The sequence below is a fragment of the Tupaia chinensis genome, unplaced genomic scaffold, assembly GCF_000334495.1.
Source record: "Tupaia chinensis unplaced genomic scaffold, TupChi_1.0 Scaffold138791_1, whole genome shotgun sequence".
NCBI classification, from domain to species: Eukaryota; Metazoa; Chordata; class Mammalia; order Scandentia; family Tupaiidae; genus Tupaia; species Tupaia belangeri.
The window spans coordinates 174,907-181,545 of NW_006198684.1; positions in this window are offsets into that span (position 1 = coordinate 174,907).

Here is a 6,639-nt window from a genome sequence, read left to right on the forward strand (position 1 = left end):
ATACAACTTTTCAGACCAACCAATGGCATAGCATTGAAGCAGCTGTGAATCCCAGACCCAACTGCTTGAAAAACATGGTGGGCACATGTGTATACATACCAAAATCCCCAAAAGGAGGGGAAACGGAGAAGAAGGGATGGCACTTTTCCCCATGAGGTGGAGAAAGGTACCCTCTCATTCCCCCATCTTCTCTCCGGTGAGCACGTGCACCATCTGGCAGATTAAAAGAAAATAAAACTAGAAAAAGAATACATCTTTTCAAAGGGGACACATCTTGTAGTTAGTGACCCTAAGCAGAAGCAGAATATTACTGACACTACCAAAGCCCTCCTCATGCCATCTCCTAGCTCTTCTCCTTTCCATCTAGGTAGCCCTATCCAAACCTCCAGAGAGCTGGAATCTTGCAGAATTTTTCTTCTGTGTCTTGGTATCTTTCACTCAGTATTATGCTTGTGATGTTCGTATACACTGTGCATGGAGTTTATTTTCATCACTGAATGATAGTCCAATATGTAAGTAGACCACAGTTCATTTATTTAGTTGATAAACTTTTGGATTATTATTCGGTAGGAACTGGAATGGGGAAATGTTGAAGAGCTCACTTGGGAACTATAATGACTTTCACTAGTCATTCCAAATCTTTTGAATATGCAGGTATACTTTTTCATTTTTGGGAAACTGTTTGCAGTCCTTGTAGACTAGAGTTGATCTTTTGTTGTACATTAAAAATGTGTAATATTGAAAATTTGTAAATTAAAAAATGACTTAGGTAAGTTTATTATTCATCATTACTATGACATTTGAAAAACTGTCACTTTTCTAGTGTGAAATATCTTCAGATAATCTGTGGCTCTTTGGACCACGATTGAGACCTATAGTAAAAGGTCTGTAATAATGCTGAGCACTAAGACTGGCACATAAGATGATAAGAAATGGATTCCAGGTGATAGTAGACCAGATGAAATGATGCTTTCAGTGATAATTTTAACTACCAATATAAATTAAGTATTAGGGGTATTATAAATAGATGACTTTAATAAAAAGTCTTATTCATATTCTTCTCTAATAGATCAATTCAACATTCTTGGAATATGATTGAGGAAAAACACATAGATAAAGTAACAAAATTAAATTTTATCATATTTCTGTGAAAAATATCTTCTCATATTTCAACATATACAGACATTTGAGAGTGATTGTTAAAGCAAGATTTTTAAGTGACATATTAGCAATTTAGAAGTGAGGCCTTTTGTGAAATCAGAAAAGAGATTCATTTGATGTATTTTTAGTCATGAACTGTGGGAAATTGACAGGCTGAGCTGGATGAACAGAAATCTTTGTTTAATTTGTTGTGAATCATTTGTAGGTGTATGATTTGACATACCAGAAACATCAGTTATAGTTTAGATTCTCTCTCTCTAATCTCAGGTAGAGTGTGAAGTCAGACAAAGATCTGTCATTTAAAAAATTGGGTTCTTTGGAATACTCTTTTTAATTCCTGAAAAATCTCTGCTGCTTCACAGAATTGGAGAATAGTGGAATTAATAATATGTAATAATTAGAAAAAATGCATTGAAAAATAAGTTGAGACTATACTAAGCCAAGATGATCTAATAAGAAAAATGAATAACAAACCAAAGGTAATAAGGGAAATGGCACACATTGCTTGTTAGAGGATTAGAGGGAGGTAGATGGAGTGCATTGTACTCCAGCTTGATGTCTGCTCTGGTCCATTACTTGAACCTGTCTTCATATGACACTGTTCCTTGCTCCTCATAGAATAGTGTCTTGAGATAGCTGGATATATAAAGAGTGAATGCGTGGGTTTTAAAAATCAGTTTAGTGGGGGCCAGCAGGTGGCATAGTGGTTAAGGCACTGGATTCCCACATGGCCAACTGTGGTTCAAATCCTGGACCTGGTGACTTGAAAATCTTGCTAGGCACATGTGTGTGCATGCCCAAAATCCTGAGAGAAAAATGGAGGAGAAGAGAATTGTGTCATGGCTGTCTCCCCAGTGGGATAATTTCTGGCTTTCAGTCTCTGTTTCTCTCTCTCTCTGGCAAGTTCAAATACTCAAGGCAATGTGTATACACACACACACACACACACACACACACACACACACACATATATATAAAATCAATCTAGTATGTGTGGGAAGAACAAGTAAATCCTAGCATTCGATTTGAGAATTGTCTTGTCATTGGACCACTATAAAACTCACTTCTGTGGCCATACAGAAGGCTATTTCTAAATAAAACTCACTATTTTAAGTGTTTTCTTTCTTTGCATATTGTTCTGATAGCAAGGTAAATATTGATGAAATGATCCATGTATAATACTCATAGTTGTCACAAGGATAAATAAGTGAAATGTTTGTAAATGTAGTCCTTATTAGTGTGCTTGACAGAGTCAGAATTTATTAGTGCTTTCCATTGATGTGACTGTATTTCCAGATGCATAAGATAAGAGGCTATCTAAGATTTTCATAGGTCTAAAATAACATGATTCTCTCTCTCTCTCCATATATATATATATATATAAAATATTATGTTTAGAGATCAAAGATGGAAACTGAGGTATAGTGCCTGCAGGTGGCATGATAGTGAAGGAACTAGATTCTCCCATGGCCAACTGCAGTTTGAATCCCCAACCTGGCAGCTTGAAAATCATGCAAGGCCCAGTGTGTGTGGGTCTAAAATCCCAAGAGGAGAATGGAAGAGAAGGGATTGCGGCGTGGCCATACCCCTGGGGGGCAATTTCTCACTTTTCCTCTCTCTGCCTCTTTCCAGTGAGTGTACATGCCCTATGATGAAAACCTTAAAAAGAAAAGAAAAGGAGTATGAAAAATTTTGAAATAGAATATTTTTTCCCATTTTAATTCTTATGAGCATAGTAGGTGCAGCTTATAGTGTTAAATTATAGTGTAATAAATTATAGCATAATAAAAAAGTGTCATTAATACAATCTGATATTATTCAAAATGAGAGAGGTCTATCAAATTATAAGAAGGAAAAAAAGAAAAAATAATAAATGAGAGGAATGGATTTCCATTTTGTATGCATGCAGTTGATACCTGTAAACTACTAGTTAGAATGGACTTGTTATTTTATCAGCATATTACTTTGACTATATTTATAAAAATGTATTTTACTGTAATTGTACACCTATCCCCTTCATTAGGTTTATTTTCTTTTATAAAATATCTTACTTATAAATTAATTAATGTATTCTTCCTGTTAACATATATTTGTTCAGTTTATGTGCAAAAAAAAAAAATTGTGATAAGCCCTGGGATTACTAAAGTAAACAAAGACACAAAGTCCCTATTATAGGGAAACTTATAATCTAGTAGGAAAAGATCTTATATTCTAGTGAGGAAAGACTATTAATAAATAAGTATGCCTGAATGAAGTGGTGAAAAAAAATTATGAAGAAAAATAAAACAGGCTGAAGGTAATAAAGAAAAATAGGGTTTAATTTTATAGATGTACATCAGAGAAAACTCATGTAATAAGAAAATATTTGAATAGAAACCAAAATAAAGACAAAATAGCTATGCAGATATTTTGGTTAAGATTGTTTCAAGGTGCGTGATCACAGTTACAGGTGTTAGCATCCTTGGTTCATTTGAGGAATGTCAAGGGAGAGATGTTGATGGATCAGAGGGAGTAAGGGGGAGAAAAGAGAGGAGGGCAGAGGTTAAAATCAGGTGTATTATGATGGAATGTAATAAGGATATTGGATTTTGCCTCTGATAAGACCCGAAGCCATTGAGCTCAGAAGATACATCAAAAATGTTTTTTTCTTGAAGGATAACAGTCTGTTGTTTGGATGACAGAGTATCAGAGGGCAAAGATAGAAATGGGAAGTAAATAGTGAATTCACTGCAAGAAATAGCTTGTGATATAGACCAAGAGTCTGAATGTTTCCCAATGTTTAGTGAGGTTGTTTTGATATTTTTCCTTTTTTAATGTATATTAAACATCAGCACATGAACAGAAGATATGAAAATACTGAAAAGAATTTATGCTATTAACTGTCTTACTTCAAACACCAGTTCAATCCATTTATGAGTAAAAAAATGATGCATTTAGTTTTGTGGAGAAAACTTTGATTACAGTGACTAAATCTTTAATCTACAATTATTTGTATTGGAACTATTTTGTGAGGAGAGTTTAAGAAACATATTTTGAGTGCCTTTTAGTAGAAAGTGAAGTGATAGAGGCAGGGGGATAAAAAAGATAAATATCAAACATTCTCTGGAGAAGTTTACAGTCAGCTCAAAAGTTTAAAAATCTCTTGCTGGTAGCTCAGGGACTGACATCTGAGTGGAGTTTTAAAGCTGGAGTAGAAGTTAGGCAATTAAATAATGAGTGCAAGAATTCAAGGTAGAGATAGCAGTAGGGACAAAGGTGTGAAGGAAGGGAGTATATGGCATGTACAAAAAATAATAAGCATTTATTATATTACTACATGAACTGAAGGAACTGAGCAGAAGAGATCACACGTGGAGGACAAATTATAGAAGTCCTTCTTTTGCTATAAAATACTGGGACTACATTTCTTGAACAGCAGAAAACTACTGGATGATTTTATGTAAGGGAGAGACATGATCAAAATGTTGTTTTAGATGCTGTATCAGTCATGGTGGGCTGTTAAGCTGTGGTCAAAAATTGACCCACCAATCTTCTTGGCTTTGGCTGGAAGAAATGGAACTTTAGATTTAAATATTCACTCAAGAACCCTGACTGACAGGACTGCACCATATTTTTGATGTACAATTCAGGGGAATAGAAACTGGAAATTCACACATGGACTTTTTGTTATCTCTTCCTGGAAATAATTTCTTTCTTGCAGAAACCATTGTCCAAAGATATCACATCACCATGCTCTGCTGTAAAAGGTCGGAGAAGCCTGGAGTTTTTCAATGTGCCGAAGGGGAGAAGAACTTAAATATTGGTGGAGAGTTGTTATGTCTACCACTGCTTCCACTGAGCCACTCTGGGGGCAGTGGAGAAGGTGGACTTGAGTGGTACAATATAGAAAACAAAGGATATCTAAATGATCTAGGTAACATGTAGAGATGTAGATGGGGCCAATAGGAATGATGTCATAAATGTTTTAGAATTCAGTTATTGGAACCTGAAGATTAATTCACCAAAGTGTAATATGAAGTAAGAATCAAGAGAATGTAGGACTATTCTGAAATTGATAAGTGAGTAGTTGGTGGTATAATTACTCAGACTAGCATAGAAAACTAAAGAAACAGAAAATTTCATTGGCAGGATAGAAAACTGATGCATTTTTTAATTCATTGATTTTATGTTGTAACAAGAAATATATAAATATAAAAGAAGAATACGGACGCTCATTTACTTATGTTAGGGTTATAGTCCAATAATCTTTTGTAATTTAAAAATATCATAAGTAAAAAAGGTTTAATATACCCAATATACTAAACATCAAAGCTTAGCCTACCCTATATTAAAGATGCTCAGTGAGTTTAAATTAGTCTCAGTTGAGCAAAATCATCTAATACAAAACTTATTTTATAACGAAGTGTTAAATATCTTAAGTTATTTGTTGAATAATGTACTGAAAGTGAAAAACAAAATGGTTGGATACTCGAAGTATGATTTCTGCTTAAAGCAGATCACTTTCACAACATCATAGGGTCAAAATATTATAAATTCAATCACTGTAAGTCAAAAACCATATAAATATTATTTTTGGGTTACAGTTGCCTAAGAAGAGAATATAATGAAAGAAGAAGACTGGGCTAACGATTGGGCTTTGGGGGCATTCTCAGAGTAGGCCTCAGAGGAACACAAAAGTAGCCATGAATGAGTGATTAGGAACTCAGAGGAAAAGTCAGATGACAGAGTCAAAAAAGCTGTGTTTTCAGAAGTGAGTGGTCAACTTTATCACACATAAGAAAGCTTTTGTACTATAAAATAAATTTTAACTAGAATAGGATCAAAGTGTAAAAGCTGAAACTTAAAGCCCTGAGAAGAAAATGCAGGAGAATAATCTTCTGATATTGGCGTAAGAAAGTACATAATAAAGCATAAACTATAGAGAAAGAAAACGTGAAAAAACAGCCTGCATTAAAACATCTATATAAAGTAAGACTTGAAAGGTATCTATTAGGTGTGACAGTATGCTTACTCTGCCTTTTTGCCAGAAATGTTTAGTGACTTCAACAAAAGCTAGAGGAGGTTGGAGAGTCAAAGAAGGATTAATTTAAAAAAAATAATTTTTGGTTTGCTATGGAGTGCGTCTACTCACCTGGAAGAGAGAGAGAGAGAGAGAGAGAGAGAGAGAGAGAGAGAGTAATAAAGAACCTCTCAGGTGGATGGCCAGCCATAATCCCTTCTCCTCCATTCTTGTTTTAGGATTTTTGGGCATGCACACACACCCAGTGTGTTCCTCAAGTCATTGGGTCTATAACTCAAACCACAGTCAGCCATATGGGATCCAGCTACCTCGACAAACATGTCATCAGCTGGCCCAAAACAATTTTTTCGAAGGTGACGAATATGAGTATTATTTATAGAATAAGAGTTGTAATCAAGGAGGGATAATTTTAGGACAAATATATTTTGAAAGAATAGTTACTTATTGAGCTATTTTGC